Here is a 20,212-nt window from a genome sequence, read left to right on the forward strand (position 1 = left end):
GAATCTTAAGGAGAATGGGATTTAGGATGGGCATTGAGACCCTCCTGATTCTGTTAACAGTGCCCCACCCACCCAAGCATGAAGGCTTCTTTCGATCCTTTCCTGACGTCTCCTTCTCCCTTTAAACAGCAGAGGTCTTGCAGCTTACAGTGTTGGAACTGAAACAACCGAATTGCCTTAGATGAAAACCTTGCGAAACAGCTCAGTGTTTACAGATCTTGAGTAAGCCACATGCCCTGAGCATCGCTGGGGTATCACAACTAGGACTTGTGTCTGGATGTGGGCATTTAGGAGAGACTTCGTGTGCTCTGGTGTGAACAGCTGCTGGTTGGTTTATCAGTCCCTCAGCTTTCCTGTTTCTAGCAATCCCTCTGGTACTTTCTAATCTGCTGTTTCTGATCTGTCCGAGGGCTGGAGGGTAGATGGGCAACAGTGTTCAGTTCAGGGCTGCTGCTGGAGGTTGAAGAGGTCCTTCCTGAAAGTGTATGCGATTTCCTGCAAAGCTCCGGGGCCCTGAGGCCTTGATGGGGTCTGCGCCCATTCCAGGTCACCAAGAAGGAGCAGTTAATGCAGGAATCTCTGCAGGGTTGGGTTCTTCTAAGGACCCCTTCACCCTCACTGACTTCCTCCTTCAGGGCTCAGCAATAGCACCTCAAGGGGGCTGCAGAGACTGGTCTGCAGGAGAGAGCAGCCTCTCTAAGACCTCTCCATGCCCAACATTCCTCATTTGTAAAATAAAAGAATTAGGCTAGTGTAGGTTCCCATAATGTCCCTCTAACTCTAATGCTCTCAGCTATTACAGCCAATTTGGCAACACTAAGCCATTAGCCGGTCTTTTGACCTCCTGCTCTCTGTATTTCTCTAGAGGGCCTGGCTCATATGTGAAGAGAGGCACCGCTCTCTCTAAACTTCCAGTGCAGCCTGGGCCACCACTTGGATGCCCAGCCAACACCTCTGACTCAAGATCCCTACACCCAAATCGTCTGGTCTTCCTGGTCAACTTTTCTTCTTCAGGGTCCCCTCGTTACTCATTTCGCCCACTCATTCACAAAATATTTCCAGAGTGCTTGCACTCTGCCTGGCAGGATGTTGAGAGTTGTGGAGCCCAAACAGGTCAGAACAATCCCTGAGCATCAGGTGTGGGAGGCAGAGGTTGAGAGCAATGAAGGAGGAGGAGTGGGAAGCGCAGAGCTTCTACCCTAGCCTGGGAGAGCTTTCTGGAGTGGCGTTAGAGTGGCTGACAGGGAGTTGGCCAAAAGGTGGGAGTGGGTTCCAGTCAGACTGAGTAGCACGTCCAGAGGCTCCTGAGTAGTACTTAGTGAGTAGGCAGTGTGCGTGGCTGGGTTGCCATTTGGTGTGGAAGGGCAAGGGAGCCTAGTCAGGCTGCTGACTAGGAGGGCTGCTGGTCATGCTAAGGGGGTGGTCTGCCTTGTAACATCTAGTTGCCAAATGGTTCCCAGTCAAGGGTGAGCAGGGCCAATCCATCTGTGGAACAGGGCTTTGGCAGTGGTGTGAATGGTGGGCTGTAGGAGAGGGTAGAGGCGGGATCTAGGCAGGAGACCTGGCAACAAGTCAGGAGGGAAGTACAGGCCTGAGCCAGGAGAGAGGCAGAGGGGACAGAGGAAGGGGCGCTGAGTTGAGAAGGCTCCAGGGCATGAACTGTGAGAGGTGTGGGGCCTGGATGAGCCTGGGGAGATGCAAGGACTTGGGCTTGTGGGCAGTAGTGCTGCCCACTGAGATGTGGCAACTGGGAGGAGAATGGGATTTCGGTTGGGCATTGAGACCCTCCTGATTCTATCAGCAGGGCCCCACTGACCCAGGCATCAAGGCTTCTTTGGATCCTCTCCTCACCTCCTCTCTTCTCCACCTTCTTCAGGTTCAGTTGGTTATCATGATCGGACTTTGGAAACACCGTGGCTCTAGCCACAGGCCTGGGGCTGCCCCCGATGCAGACCACTGGCCTTCATTATCTACCAAAGGCTCCAGGCCTTCCCATCCTTCTTTCCTTTAGACAGGCCCCCCAAACTTGGACCTGCCTGTGCCAAACCACTCACAACCCAGTTCCCAATAGACGATGGCAGAAACCCAGATTCTATGCTTCCACCTCTACCTGCTTCCAGAACTAGGACTAAGATACGTATACACTGTCCCTAAGCACTGTTTCTGGGTCATCTCCCACTGGCCAGCCTCTGCAGCTTCATGCATTTCTACAGTGGCCCTGGTGAGCCAGCAAGTGCCTCACTTGTGAGCATCATCCATGGGACGTGGACCCCACCCACGGAGTGTCCTTGTTGGGGAGGGGAGTAGTAACCTGATCTTGAACAACTTTGGTACATCAGATGAGACCTTGTTAATGCATCCCATATTAGGTCCATTGTAATTATGACAGACTGTTAAGTTTAAGTCCAAATTCCATTTCTTAGAACTTTCTTCGATTTCTCTTGAAAACCTCCTCCAGCCACATGCAACAACTATCATATGTCATAAAAATAAAGGTAGCTACTATTTCTTATCTTTTATAAGGTGAAGGGTTTTGGTTTTGGTTTGGATATTCTCTAATACTTAAAATTTAGAAAAGGAGGTAGCCTTATGCCCTTAATAAAGGAGATAACGAAGGCTCAGAGAGGTTAAGTTGCTTGCATAAGGCCACACAGCTGGTAAATAGCAGAGCTAGATATGAGGGCAGGTTGGTCCAACTGTACAGCCCACACACTCCCATTGCACGTTGGGAGTGTGCTAGAACTACAGTGCTCACCTGCCTGCAGCAAAGGTGCTTGTTCACTGCCTGGCCTGCCGTCCACATTGCTATGGAGGGTGAGATGACACAGGCTGGGCGAGGTGACTCCTGAGCTCCTCCAGCCCTGAAAGTCTTGACAAGAGTGATGAGGACCCACTCACAGGTGAGTCATGCCTACTGCCTCTTGCCAGGGGTTCATGGTCCCTTGTAGCATAGTCCCCTTTGCCTATATAACCACAGTTAGGCCGATCATTCATTTATTCATTCATCCATTCTTCTGGCATTTACCAAACACCAGCCATGGTCGTGGCATGTGCCCCACAGGGATAAGTAAGCCGTGATTGGTGTCTGTCACTTAGTGAGTCAAGACCTGTCCAAAAATGTGTGATCCTCACAAAGGCAGAATGAAGAAAATGGAGCAGAGCTCAGAAGGAAAGAGGGAAAAGAAGGCTAAATTCTGCAGGGGGTGAAAACTGGGGAGAAGAGCAGAAAAGAGCAAAGACAAAGGAGTGGACGCAGGGGTTCAGGCACCAGTCTGGGTGCTTAGAGAGCAGCGAACAGAGAGGGAGGCTGCTCAGGACGTAGGAGGGTAGGGGTCTTGTACAAGGTGACCAGGCCAGGGCCCGGGATGCCACATTTGAATGCATGTGGAAGGCCTGGGGACCACTGAGGGTTTCTGAGCAAGGCAGCCCTGCTTCTCATTGATGGTGCCCTCCTATCCTATCGCCCCAATTTCAATCGTTCTTTAAGGTCTCACTCAGGGTTCTCCTCCTCCAGGAACCCTGCTATCTGTGGCTCGATGCATGATTTATCTCCTACATGATCGATCCCTACAGGGGCAGAGGAGGGTCCCCAGTGGATGAGCAAACTGCAGACTTCTCGATGGATCATTTGTCCTGAGAAAATCAGTGGAAAATAGGTTGGACCAGCCCCCAAGCCTTACCAAGGAATGGCAGAGCCAGGCCTGGATTGAGCCATCTCCTAGAGACTTAGTGGCAAGTGTTTTTGGTTGCTCCCTGAGAAGTTTGGGATAGCTGTTAGCCATATTCAGGGACTCTGGTGTCTTACTACCCAGACCATTTTGAAAGGAGTCTACAGATACTGAGTCTACAGATATCTACCTTCAACTTCTCCTGTCCAGCTCTCACCCCTGCCTCTCCTGGGCTTCAGGACCTCCTCTCCCTGGACCACAACATCAGGATCACCACATCAGCATCTCCTTAGTTCTGACTTAAAGGGCACATACTGGCACTCCCAGCTGCAGACCTCCAGCAGGTTCCAGTTCCTACAGGACGAGGTGCAAGCACTGGCTCCTTCTAGTTCCCCCATGCTATGATTCCTCGGATGGCAGGCAGGGCCTTGTGAGCTGGCCCCCGTTCCTTTCCAGCCTTCTTTACCTCTGTCAGTCATTTAGTGAGCATTTTCTGTGTGCCAGGTGCTGTGCAAGCTCTTTAGATGCATCATCTTAGGTAATTCTCAGACCAGCCCTTTGTGGTCACCTGCTTTGCTGGTGAGAACACTGTGCCCTGATGCCCTTCTCCAAACACATGCTGCCCCTCCCTATTGCTGAGTGTCACTCATGCTGCTTCTGTACCTGCCATGCTCTCCTCTCCACACCTCCAATTACTGAAACATGACACTACCTGCCTCCCGTGCTCTCCCCTCCAGAGACTGCTCCCCAGTCCCTCTGCTGAAATCAGCATCCCCCTGCCTAAATCAGGCATCCTTCTCTGGTCTGCATTTGTCTGGCACTTGCCATGCTCCAGCTCCCAGAAGGTTCCCTGAGTCATCTCCTTCCCTCTACTCCCTGCAATTGCTGAGGGAAAGGACTCCACTTTACTTGTGGCAGTAAAGCCTGCTCCTTGTGTAATTCTGTTTCATTGTTTATTGTAAACGTCAGGGCTTTCCAAATTAGAAATGAAAGAATGGCCTCCATTCTGTTTTTTCACAACTGTCTTTCCCAAGTAATCCTTACCATGCTGGAACAGGGACGCTGCCTCCATCTCCTCTGAACATCTGAATAGGAAGCCCCTGGGCTGCCCCAGGGGGAGACAGTGGAAAATTGCTACACAAGCATCTCATGGCCTCACTTTCCATAATATGTCCTACGCTCTTTGGCACTCCTACCTTAGAGCCCAATGCCCTCCCCTGGATGTGGTTAGGGTTGGTGACTCACTTCTAACAAACAGAATATGGCAGAATGGTGCACATAACTTCTAAGAGTAGGCCATTTAAGGCACTGCAGGCTTCTCCTTGACTGCTCTCAGGGGACAGGAAGTGGTGTGTCATGAAGACACTCAAATATCCCCTGTGAGAAGTCCATGTAAGGAGGGCCTGAGGCCTCCTGCCAAAAGCCATGGGAGTGAACAATCTTAGAAGTGAACTAGGCCCAGGCAAGCCTTCATGTGATCTCATGAGACAACCTGAGCTGGACCCACCCTGAGAAGTCATTCCTGATCTCTGGCCTTCAGAAATTGTATGGGATAATAAATACTTATTGTAAGAAGTTGCTAAACTTTGAAGTAGTTTGTTACATGGCAATAGATTCAAATAAAAATTCCAATCCAAAATTTTTCTTCCCACCAAAAGGGGTTTAAAATCTTCTTGCTTTACCTCAGCAAGGCAGAAAGCAATGGTGTGAGCCAAGCACTGAAGTTTAAGCACCCGGGAGAGCTGCACCATCAAGTTCATGGAGAGAGGTCATGCTCTGGTCTTAAGAAATCGAGATGAACTGTCTGCAGCCTTCATTAGAAGGCAGGAAAACTGAAGATGCACTGCCTTGGGGCCAGGGCATATGCAGAAACAAAGACACAGGGCTCAGGAGAATGTGGTGTCTTGGAATGTAGCATGTGCCAGGCTCAATGAGAGGCAGACAGACTAACAAGGTGATGGGAGGCACTGAGCCTGGGCCAGAAAAGAGATAGGGGGTCCCTCAAAAGATATAAATGTGGGGTTTAACCCAATTCTATCTAACTGGCAGGCCATTGTGAAAGATTGACATGCACCTACGTTCAGGATCCATGTGGAGGTTAAGTGAGAAAGTATATAAAACAGTTCTTCAGTTGAAGAGGGGCTGGGTAGTCATACCAGAATTGCAAGTTTGGGGTGGATAACTGTTTAATAAATGCATTTGATTTTCATTACAGAGTTGTTTATTCAAGAAAAATTATTGCAGATCCTCTGTGTTCCGGGCATGGCTGCAGTCCTCTACCTCCACAAGCCTTGCTGTCAGCTGGGGAGAGAAACATAGACAATTACATAACAGTCCAGCTATGATTATATTTCTGACCACTTGCAGTCAATATTCTGGTGCCCAGAGTGGGCAAAATTTAGGCAGCAGCTTCTAACACCAGGCTTATTACTGCGCGCAGTTTCCATTAGACTTGAACAGAGTAGCATTCAACGAATGCCTAATTAATTGAATCTTCAATACTGAATATCCACTATAAACAGATGCTCACTTTTTAAAGACTTGTCCCACTTAAGCACATTTGCATGCAGTGACTCAAGGAGAGATACTGAAAGAGAAATTACAGAGGGAGAGACCAAAAACAGCAGAGAGAGCCATCATCAAGGAAGCTGGGTCCCAGAGGAGGGAGGAGGGGAGGAGAGAGGGTTCGGTCTTGGAAAGAAAGAGTTGTGAAAGAACAGAACTGAGGCCATTCTTTCATTTCTAATGTGGAAAAGCCTGACATTTACAAATGAAATAGAATCAAGCAAGGAACCAGTTTTACTGCTGTGAATAGCTGCATGTGTTAATTGGTACAAATCACTTCTTAACAAAAGTGGAGACTTAGAATAATGGATTACTGCCAACTAGGATCATATAAAAATTTCATTTCTCTTTCCATAAGCCCCAGATTTATTTATTATGTATCTAAATCCTTGGGAAATCAAATTCTTTCCCTATCCTCTTCACAATAAAAATTTCAACATTTCTTAAGCGCTTTATGAGGAAAGAAGGCAGTGCTTTAAAGCCTTAATGGCCTAAAATCTTCCTACAGATTTTCATGAGTGATTTATGTTGTCATGGAAACATATGGAGTCTCTGTTCAGAAATCTTGTCTACATCGGTTATATTAAAGTGTTCTCGATGGAAGAAAGCAGGCTCCATCCTGACCTTGGATACAGGCAGTCTGTGAACGCTGCCAGTGGCCAAGCTATAGTCAGGGGGTGGTGGTTAAAGGAAGTAGGATCAGTAGATTAAAAAGAAAAGACCATCCTTGGGCCTAGAGGGTTGCTAAGCAGCAAAGAGAACATCCTTTCCCTGTTTAGAGGGGTGTGGGAGATTGCTTCCTCCTGGCCAAAATGACTGGGTCAAGAGAGGAGCTTTGGGACCTATGCCTGTGTGTTTGCTCGCTTTTCTCTCAGTTGCCTTTGTGTGAATGGGAGAAAAGGAAACATAAAGAGAATGCCAGTAGACTAATCATTGATGATCGTTCTTCTAACCCATAAGTATCCAATAAATGCAGGTATACCACGAGTGATGGCACTCTGAAGTGAGGAAAGCACATATCGGACATATGAAAGGTCAGTATACGAAGTTTGAAGCTGATCTGACATGAATAGTAAGTGGAAAGAAATCCTCTCTCCTTAGAAGGATCTGATGTTACAAGGGGAAGTGTGGCTCCTTCTACATGTAGCTACTGTCAAAGTCTAGTCATAGGCTGCATGCAGCTCCCAGGCCTCTGTGCACCTGGGAAAGTGTCTCACACAAAGAAAGCCCATGTGCACAGTATGTAGAGAATTATGAAGATGGATAGTCAAAAATTAAAACTGCTCAAACTAGGAGTTAATTTGATTCATCAGGAATCTAAAAATAAGGTACTAGAACAATGAGTGAGTTTAGCAAGTTTGCTGGATATCAATATACAAAAATCAAATTATATTTCTGTATAATGTACTAGTAACAGACAATGGGAAAATGAAAATTTAAAAATCCATTCGTGAGGGGATTGCGGCTCAGTGGTAGAGCACATGCCAATGTGTGAGGAACTGGGTTGGATCCTCAGCACCACATAAAAAATAAATTAATTAATTTAAAAAATCCATTCACAATAGCCTCAAGAAAAATAAAATACTTATGAATAAATTTAATGAAAGAAGTGCAATGCCTGTGCACTTAAAAGTACATGACATTGCTGAGAGAAATTGAAGAGATATTATAAAGAGATAAACCATATTCATAACTTGGAATATTCATATTGTTAAGATGGCAATTATCTAAAAGTTGATAAAAATCTATAAATTTAAAGCAATTCTATCAATATCTCAGCAGGATTCTTTGTATAAAATACAAGTTGATCTTAAAATGTACATGGAAATGGAAAAGAAATTGCCAAAATAATATTGAGAAAGAAACAAAAATCTGAAGATTTATACTACCTGATTTCAAAACTTATAAAAGCTATAGTGATCAAATATGTTACTGGCACACACATCAACACATAGATGTATGAACAGAAAAGAGAGTTCAGAAATGGATCTTTGTATATAGTAGTATGCTAAACATGACTCATATTGGGTTATAGAACTGATTATTAAATTCTCAGGAATCTAGTGAGTGGATTTTGAAACTATTAGTAGCTTTGAAATCATCCATGCAAGAGTATCACATCAGGAAGTTGGTCAACTCTACACATAAGGCCCTCTGGACAATAGCTATTAAACATAACATTGTACCACTGGTTTATATATGTGACCAATTTACTTTTTTTTTTTTTTTGGTACTGGGGATTGAACCCAGGGGCACTCAACCACATCCTCAGCCCTTTTTTATATATTTTATTTAGAGACAGGGTCTCACTGAGTTACTTAGGGCCTCACTAAATTGCTGAGGCTGGCTTTGAACTCATAATCCTCCTGCCTCAGCCTCCCAAGCTGGTGGGATTACAGGTGTGTGCCACTGCGCCTGGCTACCAATTTACTTTTGACAAGTATGTTAAGATAATTCACTAGGGAAAAGAGTAAGCTTTTCAACAAATGGTGCTGGAAAACTAGATATTCTTATGAAAAGAAAATGAACCTCTGCTATTACCTTACTTCATACATAAAACAATTAAAATTGAACTATAGACTATAAAACTTCTAGAAGAAAAGAAGAGAAAATCATTTTGGTCTTGGAATAGGCAAAGATTTGCTAGAATTTGAAACCCAAACAGAAGAAAAGAAAAAAAATAGATAAAATTTATTAAAATGAGACTTTTACTTTTCAAAAGCCATTATTAGGATAAATAAAAAGAAAAGCACCATAGTTTAAGATCTATACCTCTTAGACATAATAGATATGTATCTTAGACATATATAATATATGTCCTTTATTTGATATAAAGGATTTTTGTCCAGAATATTTTTATAAAGATCTCTTAAAACTCAATAGTAAGACAAAAAATGCAATTTAAAAATAGGAAAAATATTAATAGACAATTCACCAAGAAGATATATAAAGGACAAATAACATATGAAAAGATGCTCAACACTATTAATAATTAAGAAAATACAAATTAAAACCACAGCGAGATACCACTACATGTCCACTAAAATGGCTATGAAGAACACTGGTCACCAAGGATGTAGAACAAATGGGTCTCTCATAATTTCTGATGGGAATGGACTAGGACTTTGAAATAAATTATTTCTAAGATAACCACATTCTTACCATATGACCCAGCAATTCTACTCTTAAGTATCAAAGAGGAATGAAAACACACATCTACTAACAACTTGTACACAAATGTTAATTAACAGCATTATTCATAGTAGCCCCAAGGCTGAAACAACCCCAATGTTCAACTAATGAACAAATACACAAAATGGGCCTACCCATATACTACAATACTACATGGCAATAAAAAGGAGCAAAACAATAGGGTTAACTCTTTTTTCTTAAAATTTGTACAAATAGTATGTGTTAATAATAATGAAGTGCTTTCATCAGAGGTAGAATTATGACCCTCTTCTAAGGCCTGAGGTACCAGGAGAATTGCTCTGTCATCCCAGGGGCCTGACTTTTGAATAGGGTTAACTCTTAAGTAATAACACACTTAATGAAATAGCCCGACAAAATAGCACATGTTATATGATTCCATTTATATGACATTTCTAGAAAAGGTTAACTGTAGAAATAAAAAGATCAGTAGCAGCCTGGATCTGGGATTGAGAGGGGGCAATCTAAAATTACCTTTTGAAGATAGTTACACCAGTGCCTAAACTTACTAAATCTCATTAAAATATAAACTGACAAAGGACAAGTTTTATGTTCTGTAAATTATAGCTCAATAAAGCTGGTCCAAATCCAGTCAGAATGTTGCCTTTCCTGACGTGGCTCCCTCTCCTGGTAAGAAGGTGATCCCTGCTTCTGCTGATACCCTGGGCCTCCTACCAGATTCTCTGTCTGACCTCTCATGCTGTGCTCTTGGGTATTTGTTCCAAGACCACCTGCCGGGTCTGGGAGGGCAGAGGTGGTGTCAGATCCACCTCTGTGTCCCTGGTGCCTGGTTTGGAAGGTGGCACATTTCAGCATGCACTCAACCAGTGCTGCTGAACAAGTGATTCGGCACCCTCCTCTTTACCTCTTCACTCTAAGTATGACACATAACAATTAGCTCATTGCTCACTTTTCTTTTACTTATTAATTTGTAAGAATTCTCTATTGGAGATAAAAACAAAATACAAGAATTCTTGACTGTGGAACCAACCTAGATGTCCTTCAATTGATAAATGGATAAAGAAACTGTGATATATATATATATACACACACACACACACACACACAATGGAATATTACTCAGCTAAGCTATAAGGAATAATAAAATTATGGCATTTGCAGGCAAATGGATGAAATTGGAGAATATCATGCTAAGTGAGATAAGCCAATCTCAAAAAACCAAAGGAAGAATGATCTCGCTGATAAGCGGATGATGACACATAATGGGGGGTGGAAGGGGGGCAAGAATGGAGGAAGAAGGGACTGTATAGAGGGAAAAGAGGGGTGGGAGGGGTGGGGGGAAGGAAAAAAATAACAGAATGAATCAAACATCATTACCCTATGTAAATGTATGATTGTGCAAATGGTATGCTGTTACTCCACGTACTAACAGAAACAAGTATCCCATTTGTTTACAATAAAAATAAATACAAAAAAAAGAGAATTCTTTGTGACTGACTATGTTTCCCAGTTTGTTTTTTGCCTCAAATCTCTATATAAACCTTAAATTTGATGTGGTTTGCTCTATTTTTTCCCTTTATCATGTCTGCTCTTGATTTGAAAGTCCTTCCCTACTCCACTGTAGTATCAATATTTATTTAAGATTTTTCCCTTTCATATTTGTGTATTTAATTTCTTTTAAATCTGTAAGCTATTGGGAATTACCACCACTTTCATGTAGACTGGCAAAGCAGAAGCATAAGGGTACCTACTATTGGCAAGGAGATGGGAAGAGGTAGCCTGGTCTAACCCAGTAGCACTATGTAGCTCCAGAGCCCTGTGCAGTGTCTGGTGCATCCTAGGTATTTGATGTCTACTGAATATGTGAATTAGTGAACGAAGCCTTTCATGTTGATAGACTTTGATCTGGCAATTCCATTTCCAGAAATTTGTCACAAATTTGTACAAGACAGCATTTTTTAACATATTATAAGCTCTTGGTTATCATTTTGTTGTGAAGGCCTGAAATCATAATTTTATGTATAAATATGAATGAATTCCAAGTCTGACAATCGGGGGCATGAATAAATATCAGAAATGATTAAATAATATAGAGTATAAAAATATTAAATAGGTGATCCCCACAATGCCATTTTCGTTGCATTAAATATCACTTTTGTTTCTTGTTCCTAAAGATTCACTGGAGGTGATCCCCATTAAGTCCTGCCTCCAGCTGTTCCTTCTGCCCCTCAGCTCATCTGAAGTGATGGGAGCCTTGGGGATATCGATTGTGGGGCAGGCAGTCTGGCGAGTGAATCACGGACTTCCCTCACCAGGCACAACTAAATTTCACGGCTCCTTATTTTTCTTTTTCTATTGCAATTTAACTCCTAGCAAATTTCAGCATCCTGCTAGCTCTAGAAGTAAGAGACATACTCAGAGGTGTCAAGAGTCTAAGGAAATGTGAGACTCTTTTTCAGGCCATGAAATCTGGAGAGGTTTACTTAAAAATGAGATTGAACCTCATCATAAGGCAGCAGGGCACAGCTCATCACTGGCCTGGGCTAACACGCAGGGAGATGGTGATTTGGTGTGGCTGACACCTTTAGAGGCCAGTTGCCGAGGGACAGGAGAAGGGCCCCAAACAACTCCCTTACTCCTCATCTGCAAGAGGGGCAGGACAGCACTCACACGCACTTGCTCTTTCACCTTCGGTGCAGCTGATAAGGTTGGATGTCCCCTGGGTCCCAGAGAAGTGCAAGATTTTCCTTGAGATGTCTCAGAAAACTAGGGCTAGATTGGAAGCCAGGCCACCCAACTCTACACTCTAAGCTCCACAGGCTGCCCTACAAAAGCCTAAAGCACCTTAACTGGTCTGTGTCTGTATGGTCTGTCCTTGCTCAAATTTTTCTTTTTCTTACTGGGGAAACTGACTTCAAGAAGCAACCCCAAAAACAGCAGAGAAAGCAGTAGAATAAAGATGTTGAAGACACAAGCTGGCATAATGTTTGGGCCCATCAGGAGAAGGTCAATGTCCTGGGAAGTTCTCACGTTTACCCCAGGTCCCTGCCTTAGTCCCTTGGCTCACCCCACTGGGGCAGCCAGCACTTACTGAACATAGGCTTTGCACCTAGCAGGTGCTCAGCTAACATTTTAAATCTTGTTTCATGCCTCTGAGCCTCTGTTGGCTATTTAGTTCAATAAGTATTGAGAAAGCATCCTTGAGTAACAGGAAGACATGAACTGGCCTTCAAGAACTTCTGCTGAAGCCAGGTGTGCTGGCACATGCCTGTAATCCCAGCTGCTTGGGAGGCTGAGACAGGAGGACTACAAGTTCAAAGACAGCTTCAGCAATTTAGTGAGACCCTGTCTCTGAAAAAAATATAAAAAACGATGGGGATTTTGGCTCTGTGGTTAAGTGCTCCTGAGTTCAATACCTGGTACAAAAATAAAAACAAAACAAAACAAAAAAAAAACTGCTGAGTTGGGCAGTGAGCCTTACCAAATACAAAGACGACTCACAACAAGGACGCTGGAAGTCCAGGGACCTCGCAGAGGAATCTGAGGGTAATTTAGAAGACCAGTAGGGGTATTCAGGCCGAGAAGGGGAAGCACTGAAATTCCCGCAATCCTTCCCTCCTCCAAGCTTCCCACAGCTATTCACAGGAAGACAATCATGTCCACACACTTGTTAACACAACCTCAGTGCTTGGTGCTGTCTTCAGTGGCACTTCTCAAGACAGCTGGAATGGCTGGTCAGAGTCTGTCATGTCCTCAGAGAGGGGCAGGGTTCAGCTAGGCAAGCAAAGCCTTCAGAATACCTAGTCTTTGGGGGAAGCAATTAACATTTCAAAGGAAACCTTCACATCAGTGCATCCACATTCTTCATCTGTCAGCTGTGCAGGTCATCAATGCTCCTGTTCTGCCACTGAGTGGGGAGAGAAGAGAAGGCGACATGGGGGTCTACAGTGTACCAGATGCTTCACAGAAACAAGTTTTTGCCTTTAATTTCCATGACAATGTCATAGGTGGGCACACAGCTAATAAGCTGAAGGACCAAAATCAAATTCAAGAGTGAACAACTAATTATGGGTCTGACATTTTTTCATTATGCTACATTAGTTAGTTTCAGTATAAAGCACAATATATAAGAAAAAAAGAACCCCACAACCTTTTCTCTTATTTAAATATAAAAATAAAAATGGGTACCCAATCACATGTGAAATTACACCAGCAGAAGGGAGACACACTTATGGCCATAGTTGAACAGAGGCTTGGCCTGATTAAATGACCTCTGTTAATTCCACATCTAGGGAATCAAGGCCAGCTTCCCCAGCCAGATGCAGATTCTGGCCCAGCACAGCCCTCAACAGAAGCCCAGTGTCTCCTTCTCCAGTTCCCTAGCAGCTTCGCCACACCGCTGCACACCTCTACTCTTTGATGATAGAGTTCCCTCTATTTAGCATGCTTTCCCAGGCCCCATGCTCTTTGCTTGACCCCACTCAGCTGTCACCTCTGTGAGCCATCACTAATCCCCACACAGGCTGAAGACTCCTACCCCAGCTGCCATACACATTCCCCTCTGCTGAGTTGTAGATGGGAGGCCTGTGAGGACAGGAGCTGTATTGAATCCCCAAGCCTTGCCCAGGGCCAGAATGGAGCAAGCACTAAGAAAAGGCTTGTTGAGGGAACGTGACTGCGTGACTGGGGGGAAATCACAGAGCCAGCAGAGCTAGATGGCCCCTGAAGACGCTCACTGTCTTTTATAGCTGGGAATTATAGGAAGGGCAGGAAAGACAGACAAGATGGCGTGGTGAGCTTGAAGCTGACTCTGGAAGCAGCAGGAGCCACTGGAGACCTCAGAGCAGAGAAACTGTTACCAGAGCACAGGCCAGAGGCCCCTGGGATCCAAACTGGCTGGATTCAGTCACCTACCTCCTTCGAAACAAGAGAGAATGATACAAATAGGGGAAATGAATCTAAGTGCAGTGTGGCCAACACTGGGAAGGTAGTTTCCTCCTTCCGCATCCTACAGAAGCAGTATAAATTTATGGGAACAAAAAGCCAGGAAATACACACGTGGCAATTCAGCCAGGCTGTGTGAGCCAGATTTGTGTTACAGGTGAGGGGCTCTGATTTTCACTGGCCCCGGGCGAGGGTGTGGCCATCGGGCAGTTTCAGCTTCCATTCTCAGCATGATATGACCACTGGCAGGAAGCTGGGATGGAAAAAATAGCTTAACTAACAGGAAAAGGAGAAGAAAAAATAATTTGGGGCTTTGAATTTTAAATGGATCCCCTTACAGAATTTAGTGACAATGTGGCCTGGGAGATAACCTCAGTTGGGTGGCTCAGGCTACTTGGAGACAATGAGAGGCTGCAGATAGGCCACTTGGAGACAACAGGGGCTGCAGGCTCACGTATGTTTTGTTTAATGAGGACCTGAAACCTAGTGTCAACTCTGGTAACAAATCATTTAATTCATTTATGGAGCACCTACAGTAATTATAGGATGGTTGCCCTTCACCAAGGGCCTACCAAGCAGCAGAGGTTTTGTGCTCACTACTTAATTTAATCCTCAGAGCTACTTTCCACTTTATGGATGACAAAATTAAGTTCAGAGAGGTGCAATGACTCATCCACAGCCTCAGAGAGTGGCACCACGACCCAGGTCTGTGTTAGCACTTGGGATAAGAGACAGAGAACTCAGTCTAGTAGGGAGCAGAGCCGAAAAACAATGATTGGAGTCACATGGTATGGGAGCTGCCACAGCCCAGAGAGACATAGGGAGGCGAAAAGGCCCAGAGCAGGGTTTGTAACCAATGGTGTGGGGCCAAAGATTATTGTGATGGGTAACAGAAAAATGCATCATGAGTGAAAACAGGCCTCCCAGCCTATTATTTTTTTCTCTTTTGGAGCCAAGTCAGATTAAGCCTAAGAGGAAACAACTGAAAGCAGAGGGGTAAATATGCAGAGCATCACGGCATGAAATTAAAAAATCAAATTCCTCCTCATAATCATTTAACACAGAGGCTCCCACCAACAGTTTTCCAACAAAGGGTGAAGGCCATCTTTCTGCCTCAGGAAATTGTGTGCTATTAGGGGAGCCCCTCGGCAGACCATCAGCAGCTGGCCGGCACAGACCCACCCCTTAATTGGGTAGCTGCAAGAGACACTGGAAAGAGATAAACCAATCAGCGGTGGTACAGGCAAACAGGGCAGCAGGGTGCTGGTTGTGGGAGACTTCCCCAAACAGCTACTGCACACACAGCCCTGCTTGAAAATCAGCTCGTGTTTATACATGTGCATGCGCTCTGTCAAGCAGTAAGGGAGGAAGGGTTGGTAACAAAAGGATAGGAAAGTAAGGGGCCTTCGCAGTTAGAGATTGATCGCTTTGAGATGAGTTATGATAACGGCCTGGGAGTGAAAGTAGCCAGCATTTGCAGAGCCTCCTCAGGCCAGGAACTGGGTGCAGTGTGCTTTCTGCTTCATCTCATTTCATGCCCACAGAGACCCTGTGAGGCAGGCACTATTATTATCCTTCCCATTGTCCAGAAGAGGAGACAGGGGCTGAGGGGGTTGAGTGTCCTGATCTTGGACAGCGAGACGCTGTAGGTGCTGGGGTTAAACAAGAATGGTACAATTAATAGCCATGTCCCAGGACCTAAATGGAAGACTTGGATGAAGCACTGCGACACAGGACTCCCAGTGCAGATTTCCAAAGGAAAGGCTGAGAATGGTAAGGGAACATTAGCAAGAGTCTGGGGGCTGTGTAGGGACCACTTCCCTTTCAACTGACGTAAAAAGAAAGGCACAGGGACACCTGAACCTTGGAGTTGACTGAACTGTAGAGTTGACTCATCTGTGAAACCCAGAGGCTCAGGAAATGGCTTGCTGGTTGGCCCAGGGCCTGAGTAAAGGAGACATGGATGGCTGTGCTGTGGGGACTCCTACTCTGAGTTTGGTAACGCAAACTGCACAGTGCTATTTCCCTGAGCCAGGTGGGCTCAAGAGGGCTAACAGGTCTCACCAATAAGAGGGACTGCAGGATGCTCAGGGGTGAGAAAGGAGTTCGATACCAGCCAGGGGGATCACATTTCTCAAGGGGCCTGTGGGACCAGATCTCTGTGATAGGTGGGGGCCTCCAAAGAACCCAGCAAAACACCATAGCAGACTGAGTGCACCTTAAACACCTGCTGGTCCATAGCACTCAGCTACAGAAGCCAGTCTAAGCAGGAGCTTGCCTCTTTGGTTTGGCTGGAAACCCTGGGAGGTCTAAAGGTGGGGGAAGGGAGGGGCATTGTACAAGTGCCACCGTTGGCTCCTTCTCTGGAACAAGCCCGAGAGCCAGAGGGAGAAGAACATCGATTTTAAATGGGCTACCCTTTTGCCCATTACATGGGACTGGACATTTTAATGACTAGAAAACTTTTATTTACTGATACTTGCCAAGTTATGAGACTTGCCCCTTATTTCATCCAAAGGTAGGGGAAGAACTTACAGCAGAGAATAAATTTAAAGGGGGAGCCAGGCGTGGTAGAGACTGAGACAGGAGAATCTCAAGTTTGAGGTCAGCCTGGGCAACTTAGTGAGACCTAGGTTCTAAATAGAAAATAAAAAGGGTTGAGGCTGTAGATTAATGGTAAAGCAACCTGGATTCAATCCCTAGTATTGGTAGCTTTTGGGGCGAATAAATTTAAAGGGATAGGTGGAAACATTGTCCCGAGTTGCTTTGTTCAATGTAAAAGTTACAATTACAAATAGTAACAACTTACTATGTGCCAGGAAAGGTAAAAATGGATTTGCACACTTGATCTAATTTAATCTCAAATGAATCTTCAAGATAGGACTTATTTTTCCTATTTTACAGATTGAAACATGGGATGCTCAGAAAGGTAAAGTGACCTGCCTAAAGTCACAGAGCTGACAAGTCCCTGGCAATGCCAGGACCTAAAAGGACTCCAAGCCTACATCTTTCTTGATGTTTTTGCTTGGAACTCTAACAGGTCAATTCAATGAAAGTGGTCCCCAGGATGGGAATCTTTTTGGTATCCCACATTAGTATATTTATTCTGAACTAATTCTACTTTCACGCATTCAATAAAGACTTCACTACGAATGGTAAGAGGCTTTGCTCTAATACCAGCACACAAAGTATTCCTTTATCTTGAGACCAAAGGGATTGAAAAGAAAACACTGATTGCACAGCAGCCACCACTTGATGGTCTGTCACAGGATTAATCTAAACTGCAGCAGTCAGAACCAAATAACTAGATCTGGATCTAAAGCCAAGTTTGTAAAATGAGGGGCATGCTGGCAGGGTGATAGTTGGAGGGAGCAGTTATTGGAGGACAGTGAGGGAACAATGGAGAAATAGCCTCACCTGAGGGGGAGGTTAGGGTAGAAGAGAAAGAAGGCAAAAGAACCAATCTTGTTGACAAAGGAGCAGTCTCCTGCTCATGAGCTACACGTTTGCCTGTAATAGCTTCTTAATATCCATAGCAAGAGATACCCAGAGCAAGACAAAGTCGAGGACTGCCTTAGGGAAGAGCGCTTGGCCAAAACACGCAGCTGGATGTTAACTCTGTATGCACGAAAGTGCGTGCCTATGATACTGTCACCACCATCGCCACCACTGTCCTCACTGAGGTCTTCTAACTGACTTTCCTCTCTCCAGTCTCCCCCTAAAAACTACCTGCTAGAGCAGAGAGCCAGCATGTGACTCCTGGGCTTAGTCACCTCATGCCTCCACAGGTGACTTCTGTCTTAACCTGGTTTTGCTATCAGGCTAATACTGACCTTGTAGGATGAGCTTCACTCCTTTTTTATTTTTGGAAGTCTTTGTGAAAAATTAGTATTTATCTTTCTTTGAACGTTCATTAGAATTAGAATTCACTGGTCTAAGCTCAATTTACAATAGCTAAGCTATGGAACCAACCTAGGTGCCCTTCAACAGATGAATGGATAAAAAAACTGTGTTTATATACACAACAGAATATTACTTAGCCACCAAGAAGAATGAAAATACGGCATTTGCCAGTAAATGGATGGAACTGGAGGCTGTCATGCTAAGTGAAATAAGCCAATCCAAAAAACCAAAGGCTGAATAGTCTCTCTGATATGCTGATGCTGGATGCTGACTCACAATGGGGGGCAGGTGGAGGGAGAAGGGGAGATTTGCCAGATTGGACAGGGCAGGCAAGGGAAGGGAGTGGGAATGGGAATGGGAAAGACAGTAGATTGAACATAACTTTGTATGAATATATGCCAGTGTAACTTCACATCATGTACAACCACAAGAATGGGAAGTTATACCCCATATATATGTGACATGTCAAAATACATCCTACTGTCATGTTAAATAAAAAGAACAATTAAATTTTTTTAAAAAATTCACTACCTATTTGTTTTTGTAACCCACTGCATCTAGCACAGAGTTGATGATCACTAAAATATATCAAGTTAATTTTGTATCTTATATAGTTTATTATATTTTACTTAAATACTTAAGAGGCTTCTTCTTCTTCTTTTTATTTATATTTATTTATTTATTTATTTTTTGTGGTGCTGGGTATTGAACCCAGGGCCTTGTGGGTGCAAGGCAAACACTCTACCAACTGAGCTACATCTTCAGCCCTTTAAGAGGTTTCTATTTGATATATTATAGAATATTATAGAAGTTCCTTCTACAGGACAAATTTCATAACTATTTTTATATCAGGACTTGAATTTCATAGTTGTGACCTAGTAGTGTATCCTAAAAATAAATTCCTTCAAATTCCTCTGGGTGCCAGGTAAAATTCATTCAACTTAGCCCTGAACTGAGTTCCAACTTCCTGTCTGAATCCTTCCTAAACTCATTACCTATTAAAAGAATCAATAACTGCATTAAAGTACAAAATGCTTACTATACAAAGGCTTCAAACAAGATAGGTGGTTTTCTGTCTTTCATGAATAACAAGGATTTACTTCTAAGAACATATGCTATCAAACTTTGTGGAACATATGGGAGAATTTTTTCACCATGGAAACTCCACTGTGGCCAGCCCTGGGATCTCTATTTTAACAGGTTCTTTGGGTGATGTTATGCAGTTGGTCAGAGGAACACACTTTGAGAAACACCAAAATTACCACTCCGGAGTGGTGAACACAGGAAATAGTGTCTGTAAAGTGCCTGGCAGAGCACTTGGCTCAAGGCATGCCAAGGGTGCCAGTGTGACAATGTAAGGAGTATAATTTGAATGATTTCAAAGAGAGTTATTGTTGGGTAACAATTTAATTGTTGGTGGGACTAATGGTAGATCTATTTTGGGGCACTGTCCTATAATCTGCATTCATCTTCAGCAATAACAAAGCATGGCCCATCAGCCATACCAGCTATATAACTTCAAGAACTGCCCTTCCTGAGCTTTGCTGTGTTGACATAAGGATTTAATGAAATATAGTAGAAGTTGTTTTTCCCCCCATGATGTTATTTTTTTTAATTTATTTTTATTGTAAACAAATGGGATACATGTTGTTTCTATGTTTGTACATGGAGTAAAGGCATACCATTTGTGTAATCATACATTTACATAGGGTAATGGCGTTTGATTCATTCTGTTATTTTTCCTTCCCCCCCCCACCTCTCCCACCCCTCTTTTCCCTCTATACAGTCCCTCCTTCATTCTTGCCCCCCCCCCCATTATGTGTCATCATCTGCTTATCAGCGAGATCATTCGTCCTTTGGTTTTTTGAGATTGGCTTACCAGGATGTTATTTTGTTTGGCGGTGCTGGTTATGGAACCTAGGGCCTTGCACATACTAAGCACAAGTTCTGTCACTGAGTTA

At 44.0% G+C, this 20,212-nt stretch overlaps 1 protein-coding gene across 1 annotated transcript in view; it reads right to left on the minus strand.

Annotated features, from left to right (window-relative positions):
- MAP6 (microtubule associated protein 6) overlaps positions 1 to 20,212 on the minus strand; it is a 71,192-nt gene that overhangs the window by 22,300 nt on the left and 28,680 nt on the right. The window lies entirely within an intron of this gene.

The sequence above is a fragment of the Sciurus vulgaris genome, assembly GCF_902686455.1.
Source record: "Sciurus vulgaris genome assembly, chromosome: 11".
Lineage (NCBI taxonomy): Eukaryota > Metazoa > Chordata > Mammalia > Rodentia > Sciuridae > Sciurus > Sciurus vulgaris.